This window comes from Pristiophorus japonicus, chromosome 14 (assembly GCF_044704955.1).
Source record: "Pristiophorus japonicus isolate sPriJap1 chromosome 14, sPriJap1.hap1, whole genome shotgun sequence".
NCBI lineage: Eukaryota > Metazoa > Chordata > Chondrichthyes > Pristiophoridae > Pristiophorus > Pristiophorus japonicus.
In genome coordinates this window covers 118,047,001-118,059,919 of record NC_091990.1, presented here as the reverse complement: position 1 = coordinate 118,059,919, position 12,919 = coordinate 118,047,001, and the positions used below count along the sequence as shown (strand labels likewise).

At 46.3% G+C, this 12,919-nt stretch overlaps 1 long non-coding RNA gene across 1 annotated transcript in view; it reads right to left on the bottom strand.

Moving 5' to 3' along the window:
- Nucleotides 1–1,530: 1,530 nt before the first annotated feature.
- LOC139280060 (uncharacterized) overlaps nucleotides 1,531–12,919 on the bottom strand; it is a 249,932-nt gene continuing 238,543 nt past the window's right edge. Inside the window, exon 4 of the long non-coding RNA XR_011596608.1 lies at nucleotides 1,531–1,572. This is a non-coding gene — a long non-coding RNA (uncharacterized lncRNA). The remainder of the gene's footprint in view (nucleotides 1,573–12,919) is intronic.

Below are 12,919 nucleotides of genomic sequence, written 5' to 3'. Positions count from 1 at the left end.
AAAGTACTTGGATGTGCACTTGAAGTGCCGTAACCTACAGGGCTATGGACCAAGAGCGGGAAAGTGGGATTAGGCTGGGTAGGTCTTGGTCGGCCGGCGCGGACACGATGGGCCGTCTGGCCTCCTTCTGTGCCGTAAATTTCTCGGATTCTATAGAATACTCAGAAGATTAAAGTGCTGCATATAAAAGAGTGTTTTAATAATGTTTTTGAGAAAACAGGTTATTTACTTACAAATATCAGTGGGATGGTTGGGCCTGCTCCTCACACCGAATCTGAGCACTCCACCACAGCAGACGGTTACTTTTGGCCACTTAGTGCTGGACAGTTTTTAAAGCTGTCGACAAGCTGGCCAAGGTGAGTGTGGGCACGAGATCCATGGACATGCTAGGATGCTGCTGGAAGTGTGACTCACCGCCATACTGTCCCAATGGCATGTTCGGTAACAGCTGCATTGTGGGATTGTACGTGGTCGCGTGAACACGTTCGGGCGCGTGTTTGAAGGGCCCCCGCAGGCGCTCTGATCGCATGTCGGGTGGATGGCACAGGGTGATGGTGTCAGGGAGAGGAATCGGCTCGACCAGCGGAGAGCGCTGGTTGCAGAGTGAGCGAGAGCGGTGGGTTTCTGCGAGGTGGCAGGCCCAACCGCTGAGAATAATTTGCGAGAGTCACGCATCCCGTAGCATCCCAGCATGTGCATGTGCATCCGCGCCCTCACTCACCTGGGCATTCAATGGCATTACCATCGCCGAATCCCCCACCATCAACATCCTGGGGGTCACCATTGACCAGAAACTTAACTGGACCAGCCACATAAATACTGTGGCAGCAAGAGCAGGTCAGAGGCTGTGTATTCTGTGGCAAGTGTCTCACCTCCTGATTTCCCAAAGCCTTACTACCATCTACAAGGCAAAAGTCAGGAGTGTGATGGAATACTCTCCACTTACCTGGATGAGTGCAGCTCCAACAACACTCAAGAAGCTCGACACCATTCAGGACAAAGCAGTCCACTTGATTGGCACCCCATCTATCACCTTCAACATTCACTCCCTCCACCACCGGCATACCGTGGCTACAGTGTACAGCATCTACAAGATGCACTGCAGCAATTCGCCAAGGCTTCTTCAGCTGCACCTTCCAAACCTGTGACCTCTACCACATAGAAGGACAAGGGCAGCAGCGCATGGGAGCACCATCGCCTCCACATTCCCCTCCAAGTCACATACGATCCTGACTGGAAGTATATCACCGTTTCTTCATCATCGCTGGGTCAAAATCCTGGAACTCTCTCCCTAACAGCACTGTGGGAGTACCTTCACCACACGGACTGCAGCGGTTCAAGATGGCGGCTCAGCATCACCTTCTCAAGCGCGATCAGGGATGGGCAATAAATGCTGGTCTTACCAGCGACGCCCACATCCCATGAACACATTAAAAAAATTTGAATCAGTGCCGGGTTCATAAAGAGGAGCAGGCTCGAAATGACCTCCAGTCACAAACCCCTAGGAAAGTCTCCGGATCCTCATGTGTATGCAGAGCCCAGACTGAGAACCACTGATTCAAGAGACTCCTGCTAAAAGAAGATGAGAGAATGAAAATAGACACACAAATGATTTATAAGGTCATTCACACTTGCTCAAAGGGCACTCTCCTACTTTTGGAGAATGTGTTTTTTGGTCAATTAGTTCCTGAAACCTCCAGGCACAGCCTGCTGTGCACATTCGATTTGTAAATCAGATATAAAAAAGAAAGACTTGTATGTTTATGGCACCTTTCACGACCACCGGACGTCCCAAAGCCAATGAAGGAATTTTTTTGACTGTAGTCACTGTTATAATGTGGGAAACACAGCAGCCAATTTGCGCACAGCAAGCTCACACAAACAGCAAAGTAATAATGACCAGATTATCTGTTTTTTAGTGATGTTGATTGGGGGATAAATATTGGCAGGGATAACTCCCCTGCTCTTCTTCGAATCATGTCACGGGATCTTTTACATCCACCTGAGAGAGCAAACAGGGCCTCGGTTTAATGTCTCATCCGAAAGACGGCACCTCCGACAGTGCAGCACTCCCTCAGCATTGCACTGGAGTGTCAGCCTATAGAATCCACAACCTTCTGCCACCCACTGAGCCACAGCTGGCACACACCTATTGGGTAAGGTTGCACTGTAGCATCCGTGATGCAATGTATACTATTGCCAGGTGCTTTTTGCAGCAATGCTGACATTTTTAAAGAAATATTTGATATATTGTTTTTAAGAATGCAGATGAATGATATTAACCAGTGACTGCACACCACTTGTTCATAAATTGGGAAATATTAGATGCTAATCACTTTAACGGGAGGTTGATGCGCTGTTAAGGAATGTGGCTTTACAGGGCTACTGAAGAGATAGACCTGGAGGAGGAGGAAATAAAGATTAAAGAAAGGACCTACATAGGATTACATAGGATATCCAGCACAGAAACAGGCTATTCGGCCCAACCAGTCCATGCTGATATTAAGCTCCACTCGATCCTCCTCCCATCCTTCCTCATCTAACCCTATCTGTATAACCCTCTACTCCTTTCTCCCTCATGTGTTTATCCAGCTTCCCCTTAAATGCATCTATACTATTCGCCTCAACTACTCCCTGTGGTAGCGAGTTCCACATTCTTACCACAACTTGCATTTCTATAGCGCCTTTCATGACCGCAGGACATTCCAAAGCGCTTTACGGCCAATTAAATACTTCTGAAGTGCAGTTACTGTTGTAATGTAGGAAATGCGGCAGCCAATTTGTGCAAAGCAAGCTCCCGCAAACAGCACTGAGATAACGACCAGATAATCTGTTTCAGTGATGTTGGTTGAAGGATAAATGTTCGAAATAGTGCCATGGGATCTTTTAACGTCTCAACCAAAAGATGGCACCTCTGAAACTGTATCGCTCCCTCAGTACTGGAAGTTGTGAGCCTGGATTATGTGCTCAAGTCCATAGTCTCCCAATGAGTCATCAGAGGGCAACGGGGAAAGGGGCATGCAGCAGAGTTAAGGATTCAGATCATTAACCTGAAACGTTAGCTCTGTTTCTCTCTCCACAGATGCTGCCGGACCTGCTGAGAGTTTCCAACATCCACAGTATTTTGTCTTTGAAGTTACTTTAATGGATGCTTCAGGTGATATGCAATGAATGAATGCCGTGAATGTAGAATACAAGAGCAGGGAGGTTATGCTCAAACTGTACAAAACATTGGTGGTTAGATCACAGTTAGAATACTGCGTGCAGTTCTGGTCACTACTTTACCAGAAAGATGTGATTGTACTCGACGGGGTACAGAGGAGATTTACGAGCATGTTGCCTGGACTGGAGAATTTTAGCTATGAGGAAAGATTGGACAGGCTTGGTCTGTTTTCTTTGGAACAGAGGAGGCTGAGAGGAGACCTAATTGAGGTTATGAGGGGCCCAGATAGAGTGGATAGAAGGGCCTATTTCCCTTAGAGGGGTCAACAACCAGGGGGCATAGATTTAAAGTAATTGGTAGGAGGTTTAGAGGGGATTTGAGGGGAAATATCTTCAACCAGAGGATGGTGGGGATCTGGAACTCACTGCCTGAAAGGGTGGTAGAGGCAGAAACCCTCACCACATTTAATAAGTACTTGGATGTGCACTTAAAGTGCCGTAACCTACAGGCCTACGGGCCAAGAGCTGGAAAGTGGGATTAGGCTGGACAGCTCTTTGTCAGCCGGCGCGGACACGATGGGCCGAAATCGCCTCTTTCCCTGCTGTAATTTCTATGATTCTATGGGCCCAAGTTTCCACACGATAAAAAACAGGCGCCCCTCCGAGCTGGGCGCCTAAAACGGTGCCTAAAAACAAACACGCTATTCTCGAGCGCCTTGCAGCTCCATGTTTTTTCAGTTCTACAAAAATCTTCACTTGCTCCATTCTAAGTTAGTTTGGAGTACGTTTTCACTGTGGAAACTTTGAAATCAGGCGTCAGTGGCCGGACACGCCCCCTTTTGAAGAAAAAATTCTGTTCCAAAGTGGAACTGTTCTACCTGACTAGAACTGTAGAAAAAAAAATGTGGAGAATTGCGATTTCTAAGATCGTCCGTTCTCCACCAGTTGCTCCTAAAAATCAGGCGCAAATCATGTGGAAACTTGGGCCCATAGATTCTATGTTACCAGCCTGTATAACAGGGATAGTGTTGCAGCATGGGGCAAGCATTGCACCACTGCCCACGTCACAACAAAAGTACTTCAGAAGTCATTCACTGTATCTGAAATGTTTCCGAGAGATGTGATGAGATGCTACGTAAATGCAAGTCTTTCGTTGTCTGACCACAGAAAGCTGACTCTTCGAAGGGGCTTAATTACCATCTGAATTCTGTCAGTTCTCTGTGAGTTGTTAGCAGCGTGGAGCTGGGAGTCTTATTTATCTGTAACTTCTGTCAGACAGATGTACACTTCCTACCGACTGATAAATGGAGTAATTCTAGACTCCCTCTGCGTAGTTTGGAGCTGCTTAGAGGGGAGAGGACGAGGAAGAGGAGGAGGAAAATGAAATTAATAAAAACAAAGTGGAAAATCATGATATAAAATGAAAAAAAGTTTCATACACCCTCCTAATCGCAACGATAACTGTGATGACCTCTTGTTATTTTGTATACTTGCTTCAAGATAACATTTACGATTGTGTTTCTATGAATACTATTATGGTTGTACAGACCGTTCTTTCTACTTTTCTGTTACCATTGGGGCCTTGAGCTTCAACAAGAAAGAGAAGTTACTTACTGGTAAATGTGTTTCCTGGATGAACTCACTCACAGTCTACACCAAATAGATTCCTCTTTTTCTTTTTGGTAATTTAGTTGTATCTTTCTCCCTTATCTTCTTCTCCAATAGTTGCCCAGTGAATATATCCCCCTCACCCCCATCAGCGTTTCTCGACAGCTGACCAGCAGGTGATGTACGAGTGTAGCCGATGACCCATCTTCCACCCTCTATAAACTTCAGCTCATCCAAAACTCGGCTGCCCGTGTCCTAACTCGCACCAAGTCCCGCTTGCCCATCACCCTTGTGCTCGCTGACCGACATTGGCTCCCAGTCCAACAACTCCTTGAGTTTAAAATTCTCATCCTTGTTTTTGTATTATACAACTCCACCTAGTGGACTACTACTCCACCTAGTGGACTACTGTGGTAATGCAACTCCTGATGTATAATAATAAAAGGGTCATAGAATTACAGAAAGTTACAGCACGGAAGGAGGCCATTTCGGCCCATCGTGTCCGCGCTGGCTGACTAAGAACTATCCAGTCCAATCCCACTTTCCAGTTCTTGGTCCATAGCCCTGTGTGGCACTTTAAGTGCACATCCCAGTATTTTTTAATTGTAGTGAGGGTTTCTGCCTCTACCATCCTTTCAGGCAGTGAGTTTCAGACCTTCACCACGCTCTGGGTAAAGGAATTTCCCCTCATATCTCCTCAAAACCTCTCCCCAATTACAAAATCTATGCCTCCTGGTTGTTGACCCCTCTGCCATTGGAAACAGGTCCTTCTTATTCACCCTATCCAAGCTCCTCATAATCTTATACACCTCAATCAGGTCTCCCCTCAGCCTCCTCTGTTCCAAAGAAAAAAGACCCAGCGTCTCTAATCTTTCCTCATAGCCAAAATTCTCCAGCCCAGCCAACATTCTTCTAAATCTCCTCTATCCCCTTTCAAGTGCAATCACATCTTTCCTGTAATGTGGTGACTAGAACTACACGCAGTACTCCAGCTGCGGTCATATGACAAGGTCACATGATGACAGTTTTTCAGTAAGAGCCATTGTGTATAATGTGTGTGTTAGTGATGTTGTAAAGAATATATCACAGTTTTCAAATCCTTCCATGGCCTCATCCTTCCTATCATTTATCCTCCTCCAGCCCTTCAATCCACCAAGCGCTCTGCACCTCTCCGCATCTCCCTCTCTCTCTTTTAAAATACTCCTTAAAAAGTACTTCTTCGGTCATGTTTTCAGTCACCTGTCCTAATATCTCCTTCTTAGGCTCAGTGTCATTTTTTGTCTGATTATGCTCCTGTGGTAAAACAAAAGATTGTCACCTCGACATTCCACCTCAACACCCATCAAGCTAACCAAGCTTTGAAAGTCTCCTTTTGCGGCGCAGAGGTAAACCATGCCAAAAAAAAACACCTATTTAGGAGTTGCGTTCGATCGCACCCTGTCTTATAGACAACATCTCCAGGACATTGGGAAGAAACTAAGGAGTTGGGTCAACTTGATCCAGAAACTCGCTGGATCCACATGGGGAGCAGACGCTCAAACCCTCCGTACGGCAGCACTCACTCTGGAGTACTCTACAGCAGAGTACTGCTCTACAGCATGGCAATCAAGCCCACATGTCAAATCCATTGATGGCCAGCTGAATTCTACTTCGCAATTATAACTGGTACACTTTCATCGACACCAACACCGTGGTTGCCCATGCTTACAAACATCGCACCACCACACCTACACCGCGAATATGCAGGACCCCACAGTACAACCTTATAGAGGTCCCCACAGTACAACCTGAAGGATCAAACCTTCCTTGCAAACAATAGACAACCATCAACTACCTCAGAACCGGTCATGGTAGATGCTGTCACCTTCTCTATAGATGACACTGAGCACCTCGAGTCTCATCACCGAGAGCATGCAGAAAACAAGTGCAGGTAGCGGAAGGAGCATGCAGCAAACCAGACTCCCCACCCCACCCACCCTGTGACAAAGACTGTAATTCCCGTATTGGACTGTACAGTCACCTAAGAACTCACTTTTAGAGTGAAAACAAGTCTTCCTAGATTTCGAAGGACTGCCTATGATGATGATGATGAGGTGGAAGATTAAAGCATCCCCCATCATGCGAATGCGGAGCTCCTAATGAGACCCTGGAGCACATTACTGAGCACTGCCCTCAGAGGAAATTCGCAGGCAGCCTACAAGATATCCACGCTGTTACACCAGAAGCTTTGGCCTGGATATCCAACTTGGATATTGATGTTTGATTTGTTTTGCTCCTACCATACGAAAGAAGAGACTAACGGTGGTATACAAATGCAAGTTGTTGTTATAGCCCACGGTAATTTCCTATCTCTTCTGGTGGAGAAGCATTGGGCTCTCCACAGGATCTCCCCAAAGCAGCATGGTTGTGTTCATAAGACTGGGAATCATTGGAAACCCTCATATCCTAACACGCTGGGGAAGAGCGCATTGCATCATGTGGCCTTCTTAATTAAACAAAGGGTTTGCCGGGAATGGCACGAAACTTGTCCTTTCCCTCTGGGATCTGGAATCTAGTTCAACCTGGACCGGTGGATTGAAAGTCTGCTCTGTTTGCTGGATGTGAAATTAGTTCAAGAAAAGAAAGACTTGCATTTATTTAGCACCTGTCACGATCTCAGCACTTTACAGCCAGTGAAGTACTTTTGAAGTGTAGTCATTGCTGTAACGTAGGCAACACGGCAGCCAAATTATGTACAGCAAGCTCCCACAAACAGCAATGTGATAATGACCAGATAATCTGATTCTTTTTTTAGTGCAGTTGGTTGAGGGATAAATATTTGCCAGCACTCCCCTGTTCTTCTTCGAAATAGTGCTGTGGGATCTTTTATGTCCACCTGAGACGGCAGACAGGGCCTCAGTTTAACATCTCATTCAAAAGACAGCACCTCCGACAGTGCTGCATTGGAGTGTCGGTATAAAGTTTATGCTCAAGTCTCTGGAGTGGGACTTGAATCCAGAACCTATTGAATCAGAGGCGAGAGTGCTACCCACTGAGCAGCTTTAAGTAGTTTCAACTTAGTTCGCAGTGGAGGCAAACCCACTATAGCCTTGAGTATAGATGTTTGAGGGGTGGTCTCATCGAAGTGCTTAAACTGTTGAAAGGATTCAGTATGGTAGATGCTAGAGAAACTATTTCCTCTGGTGGGGGATTCAAGAACGACGGGACGTAATCTTAAAATTAGAGCTAGGAGGGAAATTAGGAAGAACTTTTTCACATAAAGGGTGGTAGACATCTGGAATTCCCTCCCCGCCCCGCCACCCCCTCACCCCCGCCTCCCCCAAGGTTGTGGATTCTGGGGGACAATTGGAACTTTCAAGACTGAGATTGATTAATTTTTGTTAGCTGAAGGTACCAAGGGATATGGAGCAAAGGCGGGTAAATGGAGTTGAGGTGCAGATTGTAATGTCTTTGTAGAGCTGTTGAGTTGGGAGTGGCTTAGCCAGTCATGTGATGTTCACAAGACTCAATAAAACCCCAGCCAGTTGGGTTTGGGGTATCCACAATGAGGCAGATGTTTGTGAGCCTGGTGGATGAACTGGCAATGTGCAGAGTGATTGTTAAACCTTTAGCTAATAAACCAACTAGTTCTTAATCGCAATGTGTTGCTATGAATTCTTAAGCAAAGAATCCATGAAGCAAATACATTCCACAGATCAGCCATGATCGAATGGACTGACGGAGCAGGCTCGAGGGGCTGAATGGCCTCCTCCTGCTCCTAATGAAAGCAATGTGTGCAAATTGGCACCAAACTAGCCATCTCAATCAGAAGAGTCATAAGGATGAATGGTGCAGGAAGCGGATAAATATGTACTGGGTAAAATTGTTCCTGTGAGCTTGGGGTTAGAAACATAGAAACATAGAAAATAGGTGCAGGAGCAGGCCATTCAGCCCTTCTAGCCTGCACCGCCATTCAACGAGTTCATGGCTGAACATGAAACTTCAGTACCCACTTCCTGCTTTCACGCCATACCCCTTGATCCCCCGAGTAGTAAGGACTTCATCTAACTCCCTTTTGAATATATTTAGTGAATTGGCCTCAACTACTTCCTGTGGTAGAGAATTCCACAGGTTCACCACTCTCTGGGTGAAGAAGTTTCTCCTTATCTCGGTCCTAAATGGCTTATCCCTTATCCTTAGACTGTGACCCCTGGTTCTGGACTTCCCCAACATTGGGAACATTCTTCCTGCATCCAACCTGTCCAAACCCGTCAGAATTTTAAACGTTTCTATGAGGTCCCCTCTCACTCTTCTGAACTCCAGTGAATACAAGCCCAGTTGATTCAGTCTTTCTTGATAGGTCAGTCCCACCATCCCGGGAATCAGTCTGGTGAATCTTCGCTGCACTCCCTCAACAGCAAGTATGTCCTTCCTCAAGTTAGGAGACCAAAACTGTACACAATACTCCAGGTGTGGCCTCACCAAGGCCCTGTACAACTGTAGCAACACCTCCCTGCCCCTGTACTCAAATCCCCTCGCTATGAAGGCCAACATGCCATTTGCTTTCTTAACCGCCTGCTGTACCTGCATGCCAACCTTCAATGACTGATGTACCATGACACCCAGGTCTCGTTGCACCTTCCCTTTTCCTAATCTGTCACCATTCAGATAATAGTCTGTCTCTCTGTTTTTACCACCAAAGTGGATAACCTCACATTTATCCACATTATACTTCATCTGCCACGCATTTGCCCACTCACCTAACCTATCCAAGTCACTCTGTAGCCTCATAGCATCCTCCTCGCAGCTCACACTGCCACCCAACTTAGTGTCATCCGCAAATTTGGAGATACTACATTTAATCCCCTCGTCTAAATCATTAATGTACAATGTAAACAGCTGGGGCCCCAGCACAGAACCCTGCGGTACCCCACTAGTCACTGCCTGCCATTCCGAAAAGTACCCATTTACTCCTACTCTTTGCTTCCTGTCTGACAACCAGTTCTCAATCCACGTCAGCACACTACCCCCAATCCCATGTGCTTTAACTTTGCACATTAATCTCCTGTGTGGGACCTTGTCGAAAGCCTTCTGAAAGTCCAAATATACCACATCAACTGGTACTCCTTTGTCCACTTTATTGGAAACATCCTCAAAAAATTCCAGAAGATTTGTCAAGCATGATCTCCCTTTTACAAATCCATGCTGACTTGGACCTATCATGTCACCATTTTCCAAATGCGCTGCTATGACATCCTTAATAATTGATTCCATCATTTTACCCACTACTGAGGTCAGGCTGACCGGTCTATCATTCCCTGCTTTCTCTCTCCCTCCTTTTTTAAAAAGTGGGGTTACATTGGCTACCCTCCACTCGATAGGAACTGATCCAGAGTCAATGGAATGTTGGAAAATGACTGTCAATGCATCCGCTATTTCCAAGGCCACCTCCTTAAGTACTCTGGGATGCAGTCCATCAGGCCCTGGGGATTTATCGGCCTTCAATCCCATCAATTTCCCCAACACAATTTCCCGACTAATAAAGATTTCCCTCAGTTCCTCCTCCTTAATAGACCCTCTGACCACTTTTATATCCGGAAGGTTGTTTGTGTCCTCCTTAGTGAATACTGAACCAAAGTACTTGTTCAATTGGTCTGCCATTTCTTTGTTCCCCGTTATGACTTCCCCTGATTCTGACTGCAGGGGACCTACGTTTGTCTTTACTAACCTCTTTCTCTTTACATACCTATAGAAACTTTTGCAATCCGCCTTAATGTTCCCTGCAAGCTTCTTCTCGTACTCCATTTTCCCTACCCTAATCAAACCCTTTGTCCTCCTCTGCTGAGTTCTAAATTTCTCCCAGTCCCCAGGTTCGCTGCTATTTCTGGCCAATTTGTATGCCACTTCCTTGGCTTTAATACTATCCCTGATTTCCCTAGATAGCCACGGTTGAGCCACCTTCCCTTTTTTATTTTTACGCCAGACAGGAATGTACAATTGTTGTAATTCATCCATGCGTTCTCTAAATGTCTGCCATTGCCCATCCACAGTCAACCCCTTAAGTATCATTAGCCAATCTATCTTAGCCAATTCATGCCTCATACCTTCAAAGTTACCCTTCTTTAAGTTCTGGACCATGGTCTCTGAATTAACTGTTTCATTCTCCATCCTAATGCAGAATTCCACCATATTATGGTCACTCTTCCCCAAGGGGCCTCGCACAATGAGATTGCTAATTAATCCTCTCTCATTACACAACACCCAGTCCAAGATGGCCTCCCCCCTAGTTGGTTCCTCGACATATTGGTCTAGAAAACCATCCCTTATGCATTCCAGGAAATCCTCCTCCACCGTATTGCTTCCAGTTTGGCTAGCCCAATCTATGTGCATATTAAAGTCACCCATTATAACTGCTGCACCTTTATTGCATGCACTCCTAATTTCCTGTTTGATGCCCTCCCCAACATCACTACTACTGTTTGGAGGTCTGTACACAACTCCCACTAACGATTTTTGCCCTTTAGTGTTCTGCAGCTCTACCCATATAGATTCCACATCATCCAAGCTAATGTCTTTCCTAACTATTGCATTAATCTCCTCTTTAACCAGCAATGCTACCCCACCTCCTTTTCCTTTTATTCTATCCTTCCTGAATGTTGAATACCCCTGGATGTTGAGTTCCCAGCCCTGATCATCCTGGAGCCACGTCTCCGTAATCCCAATCACATCATATTTGTTAACATCTATTTGCACAATTAATTCATCCACCTTATTGCGGATACTCCTTGCATTAAGACACAAAGCCTTCAGGCTTGCTTTTTTAACACCCTTTGTCCTTTTAGAATTTTGCTGTACAGTGGCCCTTTTTGTTCTTTGCCTTGGGTTTCTCTGCCCTCCACTTTTCCTCATCTCCTTTCTGTCTTTTGCTTTTGCCTCCTTTTTGTCTCCCTCTGTCTCCCTGTATAGGTTCCCATCCCCCTGCAATATTAGTTTAACTCCTCCCCAACAGCACTAGCAAACACTCCCCCTAGGACATTGGTTCCGGACCTGCCCAGGTGCAGACCGTCCGGTTTGTACTGGTCCCACCTCCCCCAGAACCGGTTCCAATGCCCCAAGAATTTGAATCCCTCCCTGCTGCACCACTGCTCAAGCCATGTATTCATCTGCGCTATCCTGCGATTCCTACTCTGACTAGCACGTGGCACTGGTAGCAATCCCGAGATTACTACTTTTGAGGTCCTACTTTTTAATTTAGCTCCTAGCTCCTTAAATTCTTTTCGTAGGACCTCATCCCTTTTTTTACCTATGTCGTTGGTACCAATGTGCACCACGACAACTGGCTGTTCTCCCTCCCATTTCAGAATGTCCTGCACCCGCTCCGAGACATCCTTGACCCTTGCACCAGGGAGGCAACATACCATCCTGGAGTCTCGGTTGCGTCCGCAGAAACGCCTATCTATTCCCCTCACCATCGAATCCCCTATCACTATCGCGCTCCCACTCTTTTTCCTGCCCTCCTTTGCAGCAGAGCCACCTACGGTGCCATGAACTTGGCTGCTGCTGCCCTCCCCTGATGAGTCATCCTCCCCAACAGTACTCAAAGCAGTGTATCTGTTTTGCAGGGGGATGACCACAGGGGACTCCTGCACTATCTTTCTTGCACTGCTCTTCCTGTTGGTCTTCCATTCCCTATCTGGCTGTGGACCCTTCTCCTGCGGTAAGACCAACTCACTACATGTGATACTCACATCATTCTCAGCATCGTGGATGCTCCAGAGTGAATCCACCTTCAGCTCCAATTCCGCAACGCGGACCGTCAAGAGCTCGAGGCGGATACACTTCCCACACACGTAGTCGTCAGGGACACCGGAAGTGTCTCCGAGTTCCCACATGGTACAGGAGGAGCATATCACATGACCGAGCTCTCCTGCCATGACTTAACCTTAGATACCCTTAAATTGGTAATAACAATGTTACAGTTCACTTACTGATATAAAAAATAAAAGAAAAGCTACTCACCAATCACCAGCCAATCACTTACCCCATTGGCTGTGACGTCACTTTTTGATTACTTTCTACTTCTATTTTGCTTTCTCTCCCGCTGTAGCTGCACCGGTATGCTTTTGACAGGTCGCTCCCCTCTCACCAACTGCCGCTGGCTCTCGATCTC